General features: G+C 47.7%; 1 protein-coding gene and 1 long non-coding RNA gene across 2 annotated transcripts in view; both read left to right on the forward strand.

Annotated features, from left to right (window-relative positions):
• MAN2A1 (mannosidase alpha class 2A member 1) overlaps positions 1–17,071 on the forward strand; it is a 1,346,034-nt gene that overhangs the window by 890,265 nt on the left and 438,698 nt on the right. The window lies entirely within an intron of this gene.
• On the forward strand, positions 1,031–1,774 carry LOC138510983 (uncharacterized). Its single transcript, XR_011280513.1, has 3 exons — positions 1,031–1,181; positions 1,309–1,394; positions 1,536–1,774. It is a non-coding gene; the product is annotated as an uncharacterized lncRNA (long non-coding RNA).

A 17,071-nucleotide genomic window follows, 5' to 3' on the forward strand; every position in this document is an offset into this window, starting at 1 on the left:
CTAAATATATGTCCTATGTCCTGTCGGTAACATACAAGGAGACTAAATGCGGCTCGCGGAGAGGAGAGCCTACAGATATATATAAAATAGCAAAGTATTCTCACCCGGTACAAGCCTTCTCTTTCGTCTCTGAATGCAGCTGCCTGAAATGCACACCATCCGATGTGGCCTCCGCGGCTGTGTTTATAAACACACGCGGTACTAGAGACAGAAACAAGACTGCGTATGTGCCCTTTGGCCTATAGAGACTAAAAAAGGACTAAAGTACGGTCTCGCCACACAGAAAACCTACAGATGTATAAATGTGTGTTAGCAATTGTGGCATGAATGAATGTGCCAACAATATTACCTACTCAGGCTATATTTAAATAACTGGCGTAAAAAAAAAAAAATAAAAAAAAATTAGTCTCTATAGGCCAAAGGGCACATACGCAGTCTTGTTTCTGTCTCTAGTACCGCGTGTGTTTATAAACACAGCCGCGGAGGCCACATCGGATGGTGTGCATTTCAGGCAGCTGCATTCAGAGACGAAAGAGAAGGCTTGTACCGGGTGAGAATACTTTGCTATTTTATATATATCTGTAGGCTCTCCTCTCCGCGAGCCGCATTTAGTCTCCTTGTATGTTACCGACAGGACATAGGACATATATTTAGCTTGATTTAATGTCTCGAGTTTTGTGCATATTTATACATCTTGTGGAGGAGACTATATCGGACGGCGCGAACCCGAGCCCGCTATTTAATAATCTAGATAAAAGACTTTCCTAGATTAGAACTTTGACACTATTACAGTGGCTTGAAACGGGTGCACTAGAGGTCCAGAATTGTCAGCTTCAACATGACAAACTAGGACAGGCTTGTGCAAGTGGCATTTGTCTGATCCAAGCATTAGTTCATCCTCCCACCCTGTCTGAACCCATTTAATTTGATGCAGTTTACTTTTTCAACTCAAAACGCTTCTTTAATTGCTGCACCTAATGGCTTACAACCTTTAATATGCAAACCTTGTTCTATACCTTTTTCTTAGGGTTTTTTCACCTACGGGTTAGCATTTGTTGGCCTCTCCTTCCAACTTGATCCCACACCGTCGAAGACTCGAAGATTTGGAATATTCCCTATCCTTATCTATTATAGAGTCGATTGCAGACACGATTAGAGGCTAAAACATTCTACAATTTAAGGTTGGTAATAGAAGGGGTAACATATTGATCTGCTCTCTGTGGAGACAGGGGACACTGTGTTTTAGCAATCGAAGTCTGAGATAATCTAGTGATATCTCTTTTAGCTTCTTATTTTTGTCTTTTCTAGATGTAAATTTATTTGCATCACCAGTCCTGTTTGGGTGGCGGATCGAAACAAACACATTTTTCGGCACCACTTCTGGACCAACTTAGGTGAATATATATATATATCCCCAGGTTTTATTTCCATGGCTAGAGGCATCGAAAATTAGGAGGCTCACTCATTATACTCTGTATTTTAACAAAGTTTTTTTCTGTTTTTTTATTTTGTCTGTTTTAATGTGTTTCATTAAGGGTCAACGTCTCCCACAGACTTTCAGATCTACAATCAAGCTCTTATGAATTGTACAAAGTTTTACCTGCAAGAACTACTGAATGATAGACAAAAAATTTAAGCATTAGTTCGTTCCAGGTTTTTATTTGCAATATTTAGTGCGCCCTGAGGAAGGCGACTACTGACTCGCTCAATGGAGCCAGATAGGTTAAATTCGCCGAAACTGTTATGATATTTTAAGATCATGTATGCACAGTAGGCATGTAGCACTTTTTTTGCATTTAGTACTTTATTTCTTTGTTAACAACTTGGCACTTAGCACTTGGTTGCACTTAGCACTTTATTCAATTGTTAACTATTTGCCCTCTCCATAGCACTTTGACTATTTGGATGGAATTTAAAATGAGACAGCGATGCTTCACCTTGAGTAACATGAGGTTACGAATTGTGGCAACTAAACTGCTATTGAATGGCTTGAGGCATTAGATTTGACAAGTATTTTATAATCAATTCATCGATTTTATTGTTGATTTGATGTTTATATATTATGCAATTTTATAATGGTAATAAATTACTAATTAAAAATGATAATGTGAATATTTATGACTGGGCTCTCCTTTTCTTCCTCGCCTCCATTTCCATAATTGAGTACTTAAATTAATACAGTACTCCTCCATGTGAACTCCCTTTTTCCCTTCGGGATCTTTTTTTGTAATTTTGTTGTTCCCCAGTTCCATGGCATAGGGGTTACCCATCCGTTGTGATATATATATATATTGTTCTTATTTGTATACAGCAAGTGAGACAGGAGCTGCATTACCAGGCCAGCAAGGCTAAATAGAGGGGGAAAGAGAAGGATACAGTGAGGCGGCTGAACCAAGTAAGTCACAGATTTAGAGAAGTCAAGTGAGAACAGGCTGGTGGAGGACTGCTGAGGACTTGGGCATAGAGGCCAGATAGTTGCAAGAAAAGAGCTGTACAGACTTTTGGCACTACATCTCCAAGAGACTGCCAAACAGATTGGCAAGCCTGACAGTGGCTTTTATGTCACTGACTCGAGCAAAGCTCCTTGCCTGAAGAAACCAGTTTTTGGGGAGAATGTCCTTCCTAGAAGTACCATGGTAGGGAGGGAATAACTACTCACCCTACCCAGAAAGATGCAATTGGTTAAAATTGTCCATTAGGGCACGATGGGGAACTGCTGACCTTTCACAGCAGAGCAACCTGGAGAAGACTGATAGGTTCAAACCATAAGAGTCCACCCAGTGTCCAGAAGATGGCACAAGACCAAGGCAAAGATATGCCAGGACAACAACTGCTTGGCAATCTAGACAGCCAAGGGTATATACGTTTGCTGGTAGTGCACTAGAACTCCCTGAGACAGTTATTATTTTGGACACTGGCCTTCATGTGAAGGGCCGGGTGTACTAGGACTTGTACTAGGGAATGGTCTGTGTGCCTCAAAACATTCTCTTTTTAGTACAAGTTGTTCACAGATTTACATTCACCCCACCATGGTGCTTTTTCTGTGAAGAGAGTTGTGTTTTGTTTTCAAAAAGCCATAGGTCCCAGGGGCTCTCAACCCACCCTGCCCACTATACTAAACTAGTGGAAGTCCTCTAAGTGGCTAAGGAAGCTGAAACAGGCACTTTGGGGAGGCAATGGGAAGACTAGACTGACAGTTGTAAGGCCTGTTCTTGCCATCTTTAATTTGGGGCAGCTATGGCATACTGTGATGTTAATGAGGAGCTTCTATTTGTCTCCCATGTGCTATGGCAAGAGAATTCCTTTGTTCGTGTTCTCACTACCTGTAGTCGCACCTTTTGTTGTAAATGGAACCTGTGAAGGGGGGCGTTGCTTGGCAGCCATGGAGTAGGCTGTGTATCCCGAATGCTCCAACACATCCTACATTGATCCTGATGGACGCAGCGTGCAAAATTGCAGAATAAAGACTATGAAAGACTGCCGGCCATTGGAATGTGAGGTGCACGAGATGGAAGCCTGAATGACCTAATCTGAGAGGTGCCTTGGAAGATATGTGGTATTGAAGGATGGCCCGATCCCAGGACAACAGATACAAAGTGGCAATCGCCCCGAAACATAGGACGATACAGTAACGAGCAGTGGATTGTGGACGGTGCTAATTGCCGCACCAGCAGTTGCACCGCTAAGCATGAGTCAGCGCATCACCTACTTCATCACATTGAATGTGTTGGGCAGTAAATGTAAAGATACTTTGTTGAGACCCGAATTTCAGGAGGGTGCGATTCGCGAGACGTTGCTGATCCCGCGGGGGTGCACGTCTGTGCTGCTTCTGACGTAGGGCACAGCAGCCCGAGTGAGGGACCTAGCCCAGCAGAAACAGAAGCTCGGAGGCACGGAAGACCTCCATGGAACCGGGCCATTGTGAGAAGTAGTCGGAAGCAACTGCCCTCCTCCGTCAAGGCCCTCGAGGACAAGGCTGGTGCCTGTTCTCTGCCTGGCCATAGTCCCGGATCTGAGCCAAGGAGCAGGAGCTCCATACACGTGGCCCCGTACTGCTGGAGCAGCGGGCCCGCCGAGGCATGCACCACGGCCCAGCTGATGCCTTTGGGTAAGCGCTGCTCGATCGCGCTAGACCCCGCACCTCGACGCTGCCTTTTCGCTGCAGCCCATCGTTGCCATTTCGCTCACACCCCACCCAGGATCTCGTGCCCCACGCAGCCCTGCATTCACCCTGCACCGCAAGGCAACCGCTTGCAGGCACACACGGTACCCCCTTCAAAGATGGCCGCCCCTTTGTTGCCCTAGCCATCTGTACTCCTGGAAGCCAGCAGCAGCCCCGAGCCATCCGATTGGCTACAGGAGCTACTACTCCCTCCATTGGGCACCGGCAGGCGAAGCCGGCCCTCCTCCGTCAAGGCCCTCGAGGACAAGGCTGGTGCCTGTTCTCTGCCTGTTGACTGCCTAGTCTGCCGTCTGCCAGACCCCCTGGACCTCCAGTGATTTTACCAAGGTAACCTTCCTGCCCATGATGTTACTGTTCGGTTAAGCCTATTAAGGTCCAGCTAACGTCCACCGCGCACACAGTGCCTCCCTACCATCATGTATGCCCTATATTTGTAACCAGGTCTTTTGTGTGAGCTACATAGCAACCTACTGCATCCTGAAGTTCTGCTACCCTCAGAATGCGCCTCCATTGACTCTTGCCTATGTAATACACCTGTAATGCTCTCTTATACCTGCAACTGCATCTAGCACACCTGTGTTCAACATTCATTGGCTCAAACCTGCGCTGCGCACAAAACTGCACCTAATATATCTGTGACTAGTACTAACCACCTCTGCACCTTACTAGTGACCCATGCCTCTGTGTCCCGTTTGCTAAAATCGAATCTAGATGCTCCTCCGCCTGTACACCTTACTAAGTGACCTATGCTCTTGTGCCTGATTGCTAAAATTGAATTTAGGTGACCCATTGCACCCTACCTGAGTGACCAACGTCCTGGGTCCTAACTGTTAATACTGATTCTTGATGACCCTTTGCCTTGCACCTTTACTAAGCGACCTATGCCTTTGAGCCGCGACTGCTAATAATTGAATTTAGGTGACTCATTGCCTATGACTGCGTTTTATGCTCTGTGCCTTGATTGCTAAAACTGAATCTAGATGATCCTCTGCCTATGAACCTTTGCTAGTGTGACCCACGCTTTTGTGTCCCAATTGTGAAATCAAATCTAGATGATCCTCTGCCTTGCACCTTACCAAGCGATCTATGCTCTCGTGCCTGATTGCTAAAAATCTGAACCTAAGCGACCCATTGCCTTTGCACTATGTTAGTGACCTTGCTCTCGTACTTTGATTGCCCAAATCGACATTAGGTGCCCCACTAGACTAGACTCACACTACCAGACATTAACTACAGTGCACCAGTCTATTCTGCCAACTTTACAATGTATCTCCATGCACTTTACACAGTGTTACTGAGATTAATACTGCACATCTTGAACAGCCAACACCCAATCATGCTATCCAACTCATCAGGACTTGAACCTGCACATAACCCACACATATTAACTGAAATGAACTCCACACCCTGTCCTGTTCGCATGAGAAACCTTAGACTACGCGCCAGACTTACAAGACTCTATGACCCCCGACCCAAACCAACCCACAGCAAGGCAACCAGGAATCCATCTCTACACCCTCTTCAATTGAACAGTAGACTCCACCGGGAGCCCATCCGTGACCAGAAAAGTACTTACGAATCTGCGCCATTACTTCTAAACCCAGCAGATCTAGGAACCAAGGGTGCACTAATAAATGCCCGCTCTATGGTAGCTCATGCATCAGACATCGCTGACCTGTTACACAATGAAGGCCTGGACTTCTTAGCGGTTACTGAATCTTGGCTTCACCCCACGCAGGCCCTGCAATTATGCTAGCAGTCCCAGATGACTACACGCTACTAAGACTTGATCGCACCACCTCTAGAGGTGGAGGTCTTGCCATCATAGCCAAAACCAAATTTACTATCATAATTGAATCACCCACTGATGTTAGTTCCTGTGAATCTCTAACAGCTAAGTTAATACTTTCTAGTACTCAATCCATCTCCATCCACCTTATCTACCGACCACCGGGCCCCCTAGGATCATTCGAAGAAGACCTCACAGACATCCTATCAAATAATCTTAAAAACTCTTCACAACGTATCCTACTAGGAGACTTTAACCTTGGCTTTAGCGACCCTGCAGACGCCAATGCCAGTACAATCAATAACACCCTAGAGGAACTGGGCTTCACCCAGAAGATTACCGAGCCCACCCATATCAAAGGGAGAACTCTGGACTGGCTAGCCGTGCACAACTGCCCAGTCTTGGTCTCTGCCATACTCCCGCAGCCTTGGACAGACCACTATCTGATCTCGTTCACCCTAAAGGCAACCCCAGCACCAACCAACAACATAGCTCCAGCTATCCAATCCCGTAATAAAAAGAACATCACCCCTGACAATCTGATCCCGCTCATCATACCAACTCTGAACGCCATCCCAGATCACACTGATCCCCTTACGATGGTTGACATCTACAATAAAATTATGCTCTCATCCCTTGACGCTATAGCCCCTTTGAAGCTAAAAAAGAGCAAGCCTCGGAAACACATTAACTCCTGGTTTTCACCTCACCTCAAAGCCCTCAGACAGGAAAAACGACGCTGCGAAAAACTCTGGCGAGCTTCCCCCTCAGAAAAAAACAAAAAATACCTGAGTAATCTAGCCTCCCAATATAAAAAAGAAATCATACTGGCTAAGCAATCGTCATTTAGCACGCGAATTGCACAAGCTAAATCTAACACTAGAGAGCTTTTCACAATTCTTAAAGAGATAGAATCCCCGACCCAAGCACCAGATTCGTGTATCAAAGATAAACACTGGTGCACGGGCATTCAAAATGCCCTAGCGAATAAAATCTCATCCCTCAAGACTAAGATAAGCACCAAAAAAGAATCTCTGCTCTCCTCCACCAAGCAGAGTACCATCCCCCACAAAAAGGTTCACCCGAGTCCACCCTCCCCCCCAGCGTACAACCCCTCCTTCAACTTCCACAAAGTATCCACCAAAGAGGTTGAAAATACCATTCTCACCCTCAAACCTTCAAACTGCCACGGAGATTTATGCCCCGCTCAACTGATCAAGGATGCTGCCCGTGATCTTGCTCCATTTATTACCAAACTAATAAATGCGTCTTTCACATCAGGCACCGTACCCAACAACTGTCTTGGGTCCTCCCTTTGCTTAAAAAAACGAACTTAGACCCTTCCACCCCAACTAACTAGCGCCCTATCACCACAGTACCATTCCTTCTCAAAATCATTGACAAAATAGCTTACCAACAGATCCAACAACACCTTGAGCACTTCCAACTCTTAGGAGTCCGACAATCGGGCTTCAGGCCACAACACGGAACACAAACCGCACTCATAGATCTCAAGACACAGATAGACGAGCTGAGAGACCAGGGGAAGACAGCACTATTGCTTCTCCTTGATCTCTCCGTGGCCTTTGATCTGGTCGACCATGAGATCTTGTGTAACCACCTACAAATAGCCGCCCACTTCTCTCAAGAAGCAACCAACTGGATCCATTCCTTCCTTAATAACCGTACGATGAGAGTCTTCTCACTATCTTCTGCGGCCGACCCCACCCCTATCACGTGTGGCGTGCCGCAAGGATCTTGCGTCTCCCCTACACTTTATAACATCTTCACGAAGCCCCTTTTCGATGATCTAGACGATCTAGGTATCACCTACACTAATTATGCCGATGATACCCAGATCCTCATCCCGTTGTCGGGGGATTATGACAAGGATTTGGCCTTCGTTAATAAAGTGTACCTCATCATCCAGGCATGGATGGCCTCACACGGTCTATGCCTGAATGATGACAAGACGGAACTTCTCATTCTAGGCTCGACACACTAGCTCAACAAACTGGGCCACAAATATTCATCATTCATAATTGACGATAACAAAATCATGGTAGCTAAGGAGGTTAAAACCCTCGGATTCTATCTAGATTCCACCCTTACCCTTAACAAACAAGTGAACGCAATGGCATCCGCCACTTCCTACACTTGCAAACTCATCAGGGCAGCCAAACCCTTTCTCTCCCCCACCAACTGCACCACCTTGGCCAGGGCGCTGATCCTGTCCAAGCTGGACTATTGCAATGCCTTATACGTAGGGTGCAACAAATATATCTCTAACAAAATCCAAATCCTCCAAAATAATGCCCTCAGAGCGGCCCTCAGTATCCCAAAGAAAGCCCATATTTCAGATTCCAGAAGATCTGTCAATTGGCTATCCACCAAGGACAAGATATTCCTTAAATCGGTGTCTCTGATTCACAAATGCCTCCACCAAGCAGCCCTCCAATACCTCATCGCCAGATTTACCAGACCTACCCTCTCCCGCCCCTCAAGAACGGCCAACTCCAACCTTCTACTTGTGCCCAGGTTCAAACGTACTACATCTGGGGGCAATAGCTTTCCAGTAAAAGCAGCACAATTCTGGAACTCCCTCCCTCCGACTTGCAGGGAGGACCTACCCTACCACCAGTTCAGAGCCAGGACCGTCCACTGGCTCAAATCTCTCGACTCATAACGACTCTTGAGACCCGGACTCGCCAGTACCATGTGGCTCCTCATTGAATGTAAATATGTTTATAGTACTGCCCGAATATATATGCTCTAGCTTACTCATTGAATGTAAATATGTATAATACTGCCTCTAATGTACATGCTCTACCCATCCTATTTGGCGTGATACGTCCGGCAATGTAACCCTAGCTGGACCTCACCTTACTGTATGTAACGAAGCTTTGCAACCCTCTTGCTGCCTCTGCGCCCAGTTACCCTTGGGTTTGGTGCGCATTACACATAAATAAATACAAATACAAATACAAACTGAGCTACAGGAAGGCGTTGCGGAGGCCCTTGCGGTGGAGGATTCAGTCCGCAGGTGCATTCCCAGAAGCAACGTGCACTTATGTCAGTGAACACTTAGGGAAGGAGGTGTACCGGCGGGGCCAGCCCGCAGACTTGGGAGACAAAGGCTATTAAACTCTAGGCAGAGGGAGGAACACATGGGATATGCCCTGCAGACTCGGCAGGCAGTGAGCAGACAGGCGTGAGCCAGTTGACAGGACCGCCCGGTCCAATTGCAGGCAAGGACAAGAGACCGGGGAAGGGGAGCCTAGGAACCAGGCAATTCAGTCAGCGGCTACGGGCTCGGACACGTGGCCGGAGGACATAAGCGTCCGGCTGGGCAGGCAGAGTGCTGCGCATGATGTGGATGTGAAAATATCGGAAGCCTGATTGCACATGTTATGTTATGTAGATTTGTAAAGCACAGCGTACGCCAAAGACATCTTGGCTCTAGGGGTAGCAGGTAAAAAAAAAGATTCTTAGAGTAACTAGAAGAGAAGGGTCTTCTGAGCGTGTCTGAAGGCCAGATGATTAGCAGTAGCACGGAGAGCCCAAGGGAGTTGGTTCCATGCTTTGGCTGTGGCCACCGAGAAGGCGCGGCCTCCAGTTCGAGTGCGTTTGATGCGACGAACCAGAAGGAGTAGCGCAGTCTTTGAGCGCAGAGGGCGATTAGGCACATAGTAGATAAACGTCTCCTGCAAATATTTAGCTCCAGCCTTATAGAAGGCCCAGTGAACAAGGCACATAGATAAATGGAATCCGTTGTTCATTGGGGAGCCAGTGTAACTGTCGCAGGAGGGGGGCCTTATGTGAGCATGCTGGCAGGCGCAGTATTGCGCGAGCAGCAGCATTTTGGTTCATTTGGATCCGATTGAGCAGATAGTGTGGTTGGCCGAAGTACAGCGAGTTACAATAATCCACTGTACTAAGAACCGATGCTCCAACCACTGGGGCATGAAAATGGCCTGGGATGAAAGGGAGAACCTTTCTCAAAGTCCGCAGTTTGAAATGGCCGGCTTTGCAGATAGCGCCCACTTGCTCAGTAATCATCAAAGAAGATGAGAACTTAACTCCCTGATTTCTCACCGTAAGAGAAGGGAAAGGGAAGGGGCCGAGAGACGTGGGCCAGAAGTCCGGAGTCCAGTAGTTGGTAAGGAGTGGGGGTGGAGGGGGCCCCAGGCCAGACTTTGCTACATCCTATAACGGAACGGGCGCCCTTGCCACCCCCTTTCCTGTGCCCTCAACACCACGAAGGGGGCGTGAGCTACAGATAGCCATTAGGGCCCAGCGAGGCCTCACAGCAGGACTGGTGCGCCCCTTCAGTAACGCAGGGGCGCAATGGAAGAACACTGTATGCTTGTGCCTGATGTCAACTAAAGGGGGAAGTGAAGATGATCCTGACCGAGAGTGCATGCGGATTGCCCGATCTGCAATATTAAGGCCTGTTGAAGGGTGAGAGGAGCATGAGCGCATAAGGAAGGGTTACTAGCATACCGCACCACCTGCTGCACCAGGGCAATTGTGAATGAAAGGGAGGCGCCCGTCCGGTGTATGGCATACATGGGACTGGTGACCCCACGGACATAGAGCCAAAGGCCTCATGGAACAGGCGCTGATGAAGGGGGGTGCACCATCATATAGCTAGTTGGCACGTGGCAAACGGCAGCGCGTGCAACTCTGAAACAGGAGTAGACCCCGGACGGTGGAAGGAACTGAACATAGTCCGGTCTGGAACCACATTGGGCAAGCTTTATCCACAGGCTTGGGGGAAGTGACCTGCTGCACTACGGGCTAGTCTGGCTGTGGTACACCCCGGGAAGGAGCACGCCCGATCGCCAGAGGTCTGGAGTCCTCGCCCTGGCTGGGGCGAACATTGTGATAGAGGCTTGCAGAGACACCCCACAGTGCAGGACAGCGCCTCACGGTCGATACTGTATTGGACAAGTGGTACCATTAGACTATGAGTGGAAGGCACACCAGGCTGACGCGCGACAGAAAGAATGGCGCTCAGAGGGGGCAAAGCGAAAGGGAAACAGCCCACTATGGACATTTTTGTCAAGACGTCACCATCCCCAAACATGCCAACACTTGCAAAAGACGACACACAAGGGACCGCTGCGTCGCAACGGAGCGACCACCTGATCCTGGATGCCATAACGGAACTGAAAACTAAGCTAGATACAGCCATGGCGGAACTGAAGACGCCATTGGAAGCTAAGATTGATGCAATTGCGGTGGACATTGACCTCTTGCGACAGGATGTGAGAACACTGGCTGAGAGGACAAGTGGCCTGGAAAGTGCGGTGAAAACTAACACAGAGGTTAGCACCACAAACGCCAAGGAGGTCCACATACTGCAACAAGTGCGCCACTTGGAAGACCGAGCAGAGGAGGCAGAAGGACGGGCGAGACGCAATAACTTTCGAATGGTGGGGCTGCCGGAGGGGGAAGAAGGCTCCGACCTGATGAACTACATAGAGAATCGCCAGTAGGGTGATATCCTCTGCAGTGTCCCAAGTACAGGCAGTGCCAAGAAAGGGCTAGATGGGGGAGGGCCTGAGATCCAGGGATGGAGCTGGGTAACGGTTGGGGAGGAGGGGGGCTGGTGGGAGGGCGTGAAGTGTGGGGACTGGGCAGTTAGGGTGGGGGGCTTTTTTGGGGAGTTGGGAGGTTTGTTTTAGTATTACGAGCTTAAATCCCGCGTTGCTGCACATGATGCAGGAGATGAGGGAGGACAGAGGTGGGACGGGGTATGAATGAAAGATGCGAGACCTTAAGATAGTAACCTGGAATGTCAGGGGGCTCAACAGTTACTTGAAGAGGAATAAGAACATGGTGTACTTAAGGAGGCAGAAAATAGATATTGCCCTATTACAGCAAACTCATCTCACTAAAGAAAATCAAAGGGACCACCATAGGGGCAACGTATTCGGCATACGCTAGAGGGGAAATTAACTGGGTAGCACTGCATGCCCCCATCCAGCTACTGCAGTCCACAGCGGAGTCTAACGGGAGTATGGTGGTGATACGGGGATTGATAGAAAATAGAGAATTGTGTATTATCAATACATATGCCCTGAACCAAGACGCAGTGGCGTATTTCAAGACCTTATATAGTAAAATTAGCCTGTACCTGGGGGTGGGGGCAGTTATATGGGGCAGGACTTTAACTGCACGCTGGACCCCAGGGTGGACAGGTCGGGCAGCAAATTAGATGAACCTACCATGCAGCCAAAACCTTGAGGACCCTGTTGGGAGACTTTAAGCTGGAGGGTATATGGAGGCTACACCACCCACAGGATAGACCCTATTCACATTATTCCGCCCCACAAAATTTGTATACACGGCTAGACTATATGTTTGCTTCTCCGGAGATGACTGGCGAGATAGTGCGGTCAGAATATAAAGCGAGGGTCCTCTCGGACCACTCGCCACTGGTCTTAACATGGAAATATTTGCCTCCTAGAGCTAGGATCCCAACGTGAGGCTCGGAGCCGAAGCATTGAAAGACTCGGTGTTCAGAGGGGATATGAGAATGGAAATTGTAGAATATTTTGAAAATAACACGAAGTGTAGAATCGGCCGGCACCCTATGGGAGCCATTTAAGGTGGTGGTGAGGGGAGCAGCTATAGCTAAATCTAAAGGACTACAAGGAGGCATACTGCAGGAGCTGCAGAGGGCAGAGGCGAAACTAGAGGCAGTCATGTGCAGAGGAGATAACTCCCTGGAGGACGCTGAAACCATAAGTCAATTGCAGCAAGAATGTGGAGGGTACTGGGAGAGATTATGTAACTTAAATTACAAGAAATGCATAGAAAGGCAGCACGCTGGTGGAGATAAGCTGGGGAGGTTGCTAGCGTGGTTGTATAAAAATGAGACACCCAGACCAACGATTGGAGCAATACAGGGGGAGGGCAGACAAATATTTGACATCCAAGAGGGTGTGAACGGAGGGTTCCTTGAGTTCTATAAACAATTGTATGGAGACGTAGAAGGGGAGAATGGAGTGAGATGGTTGAAACACTGGAAGATATTGGCTTACCTAAATTGAGTGCAGAAGAAAGAGAGAACCTGGATGCCCCAATCACATTAGAGGAACTAGAAGCAGTGATTGAGCAATTACCTACTAGTAATGCCCCGGGAGCGGACGGACTCCCCAGTGAATTTTACAAAACGTATAAGATAGAAGTGCTCCCCCCGCTGCTGGCAATGGTGAATGAAGCACTCGAAACAGGGATATTGCCAGAATCCCTGAGAGAGGCGATATCACCCCGCTTCTCAAGCCTAATAAGCCGAGCATGGATTGCGGGTCGTACAGACTGCTATCCATGCTGAAACAGGACAGCAAGATACTCACGGCTGTGTTGGCAAATAGACTGAGACAGGTCATAAGCAGACTTATACACCCTGATCAGACCGGATATGTTCCGCACAGAAGTATATCTGACAATCTCAGAAGACTCCACCCTGTCATAGAGCAAACAGAAGGAGATTTGCACGAAGTTGCAATTGTTTCATTAGATGCAGCGAAGGCCTTTGACTCTGTCAAATGGCGTTGGCTGATAGCAGCCTTGAAAGAATATGGAATAGGCCCCGGGCACCTAAAGTGGGTGAAACTACTGTATAGCTCACCACTAGCCAGAGTCAAGACGAGAGTGATCATCTCAGAGAGGTGGCAACTTAGTAGGGGCACCAGACAGGGGTGCCCGATGCTGTATATTCTCGCACTGGAACCACTGGCGATATATATCTGAGGCAACAATACGAGGAGGTGGGGATCTACATGAAAGGAGGGCCACACTTAATATCATTGTATGCTGATGATATGCTGTTAAACTTGAGGTATCCGGAGGAAAACCTGCAATACATCTTAGAAGTAATGGAGCAATTTGCACTGCTCTCAGGCATTGCAGTCAATCCTAAGAAGTTGTGTATATTCCCCATCAGGAGATATAAAGGGATTCCGCGGGAACACCTTCCAATGCTACAAGTACCCTGGGAGACCAGAACCTTGCGATTGATATCTACCTCACAGTGGAGACTGAATATAAACATAACACAGAGAAGACAGTGGCAAATATTGAGAGTGACATGAGATTCTGGGATGAACTTCCTCTGGCCATGGTGGGGAGGGTGGCGCTGTTGTAGATGGTCGTATTTCCGAGGCTGTTACATTTCTTTGGTGATATACCATACATGATACCCAAGCGATTCTTTGTTAAACTTCAGAGCATATGCAGAGGCTTCATTTGGCATAACACCAGGAACAGAATAGCCCCGGGGAAGCTACAGAACATGTATGATAACGGGGCCATACTGCCCAACTTTGAGATTTATTATTTGGCCAGTCAACTACAATATGTAGCTAAGTGGTTAACGGAAGACTCAACATCGAAGTCCAGATTGTTGAGGGCTGAATGTGTCCCGTTTTTTTGGAAAGAATGGATATGGCTGCCCAAACCAGAGCTAAAAGGGCGCCCGGGGATGTTGGTATTGGGGTGGAAGATGTGGCGTAGGGCTTGCCAGGCCATGGAGAACCCGACCCCGTGTTCTCTGCAAGTGCCTTTAGTGGCATTGACCGGAGGGGACGAGCAACTGGGGAAGACGATTCGTAAGCATTGGGAACCGGTGTGCATTGCAACACTGGGAGATATATGGCAAGATGGCAAGATGGGAAGGTAACGGAATTTAATGTACTGGTAGAAGAAACGGGTCTACACTTAGGGCAGTACATCACTTAAACTAGATTGGGACAGCGGGTGAGAGAAACATGGTCTGAAATAGTGCTGTAAGTTCAACCCGATACGGCCATAGAAACAATTTATGATCTCGCAGAGGGGGGCACAAGGTTTCCTGAATGTACGAACTGCTGATGTCCAGGGTGGGAAAGGAAGTGACTCAGCTGAGACGGGACTGGGAAGAAGAAGCAGGGGATCTCATGAATGATGGGTTGTGGGAGAGGGTTCAGAGGTACCATAAAAGTGTCCAGGAATGCGAGGCTGCAACAAATCCAGCTATACGTAACCCACAGAGCATACATGACCCCCCAGAGGATCGCTCGATTTAAGAGCGCAGAAATACAAACATGTCCCAAATGTGGTGAAGTGAATGCAGGACTGGTACATATGTTCTGGGCATGCCCGGAAATTAGAAAATTCTGGGGAGAAGTAGCCTACCGATTGACTGAGAAAGGGATCACGCTAGAGGTGGAATCTGTGTGGGCACGCATGGTAGGGGTTTTTCCTAGACCGCGAAAACTGAAACACGTGAGCAAATTTAAGGACTTGACATATAGACTTGCCAAGCGCAGAATTGTCATGGGTTGGGAAGCATGCAACAGACCAAAGGCAGAGGTTTGGTGGAATGATCTCCAGAAATGGGCGGAGAGGGAGGGGAGGAGGAAGCGCAAACTCTGATGGCATGAAGACATTTAGTAGCCACACTGTCTGGGCCTACCCAGACCTGTCCAAGTGATCATGGTTCTTCCGGGAATACAGAGGGGGAGGTACCGCTAGAGGATACAACGGCGGAGGGTGAAGTGGAGTAGGCTCGGGTTAGGGGAGAGGGGTATGAGTAAGCAGTAGATATTATTTGATATTTTACATGATGTTTAAAGCTGTATGACATGCACTGTTTTTTTTTGTAGTTTGGAAGTTGGAAAATGTAATAAAAATTGTTCAAAAATAAATAAAACCTGTGAAACACATCTTATCCGCATGTTTGGTGCCTCCCTCATAATATGGCCCATTAAAGTCTGTGAAGAAATTGTGACAAGATTGCCAATACGCCACCCATTGAGGAGGACCTGGAATCTCTGAGAGCCAGGAGGCACTTGCTCCATAGTGCAACCCCTGGAGACCGTATTAGGAGGGTCCCCCCTAGGCATTGTCAACCTTCGGTAGGTGACCTCGAATTACTATCCTTCCAAAGGTGGGTGAAAATACCACTTTTGGGTCAGTAAAACTATCCAAAAATCCAGTCTCTGTACCCCAATTCTGGGGTCACACTTTTCTTGTTTCTTCTACCAAACCGCCTAGAGACCAGTATTTGTTATTCCACCCACCTTCTGCTTGCTTTTACGCCTTTGAATGCACAAGGGAACTTTTGGGGCAACCATAGTACTAGGCCCAGGCCAGGATTTCCCCTGATTCTAGAAATCAGATAATTGGAGTCTGTATATCTGTCTCACTAGAATAGAGCCAGAATGCATCCGTCGCCCCAGTGCAGGAGAACTGGACAACATCTGCTGTATAAAATGAAAGAAACTGTAAAAGAAATGTTCAGCATGCTGCTGAATTTTTTTAGACACCCCTTTGTGCGTTTTTAAAAAACGGCATAATTGTACAAGCCATCCTGCCCATGTGCTTGGTAGGCTTTTCAGAGAGCTCATGTAATTTGCTGTATCAATAATTGTACATGTTGGTCCAAACAAAATGCATCATTCATCAGTTATTTCTATTTCACTTCTTCAGCATATGTAGACCCAATAAAGGGCCTCCCAGTCTGGGAGGTTTAATGGATCACCACATGACTAATTCTTTTGATTATTAATGAGGCTCCACCCTGGGCAACACTGGACAAAGTGGGGATCCCTCTGAGATAACCATTAGTTCAAACAGTAGCAGTATTGTGCTGCACCAGGAAGGGGAGAGCCTGTGCTTGACTCCAAAATGACTCCCTGCCCTTTAGAAGGCTATTATCGAGTAGACGTATACCCTTTGGAAGATCAGAGCACATAACAGCGCTCCAGTGGGAGGACATGGTAGCCCTAATCACCTTGGCTGCCAGGTAAATGGGCTGACATCTATCACTTTTTATCAATGAGTTTTGAGAGGTTGGTGTTGGAGATGGAATGTTGTTAATAAGAAAATATTAACAGAGTTGAAGGGGTCGGGAGAGAGAGAAATGTGCTGTGTCCAATCCAAGATGGCCAGATAGTGAAGTTAAAAAGGAAATAGGCTGCACCATTGGTGCTTCTTCAGTGGTTTGAGGAACCTGAAGGCATCCTCCCATCTACTCCCCCCTTGGATCTTCTTTTCAGATGGCCAGGGAAGGGCCATCACTTTTGGATCCTGACCCTGGGGGTGGA

Source organism: Ambystoma mexicanum, chromosome 6p, assembly GCF_040938575.1.
Source record: "Ambystoma mexicanum isolate Mex_15411 chromosome 6p, UKY_AmexF1_1, whole genome shotgun sequence".
Taxonomy (NCBI): domain Eukaryota; kingdom Metazoa; phylum Chordata; class Amphibia; order Caudata; family Ambystomatidae; genus Ambystoma; species Ambystoma mexicanum.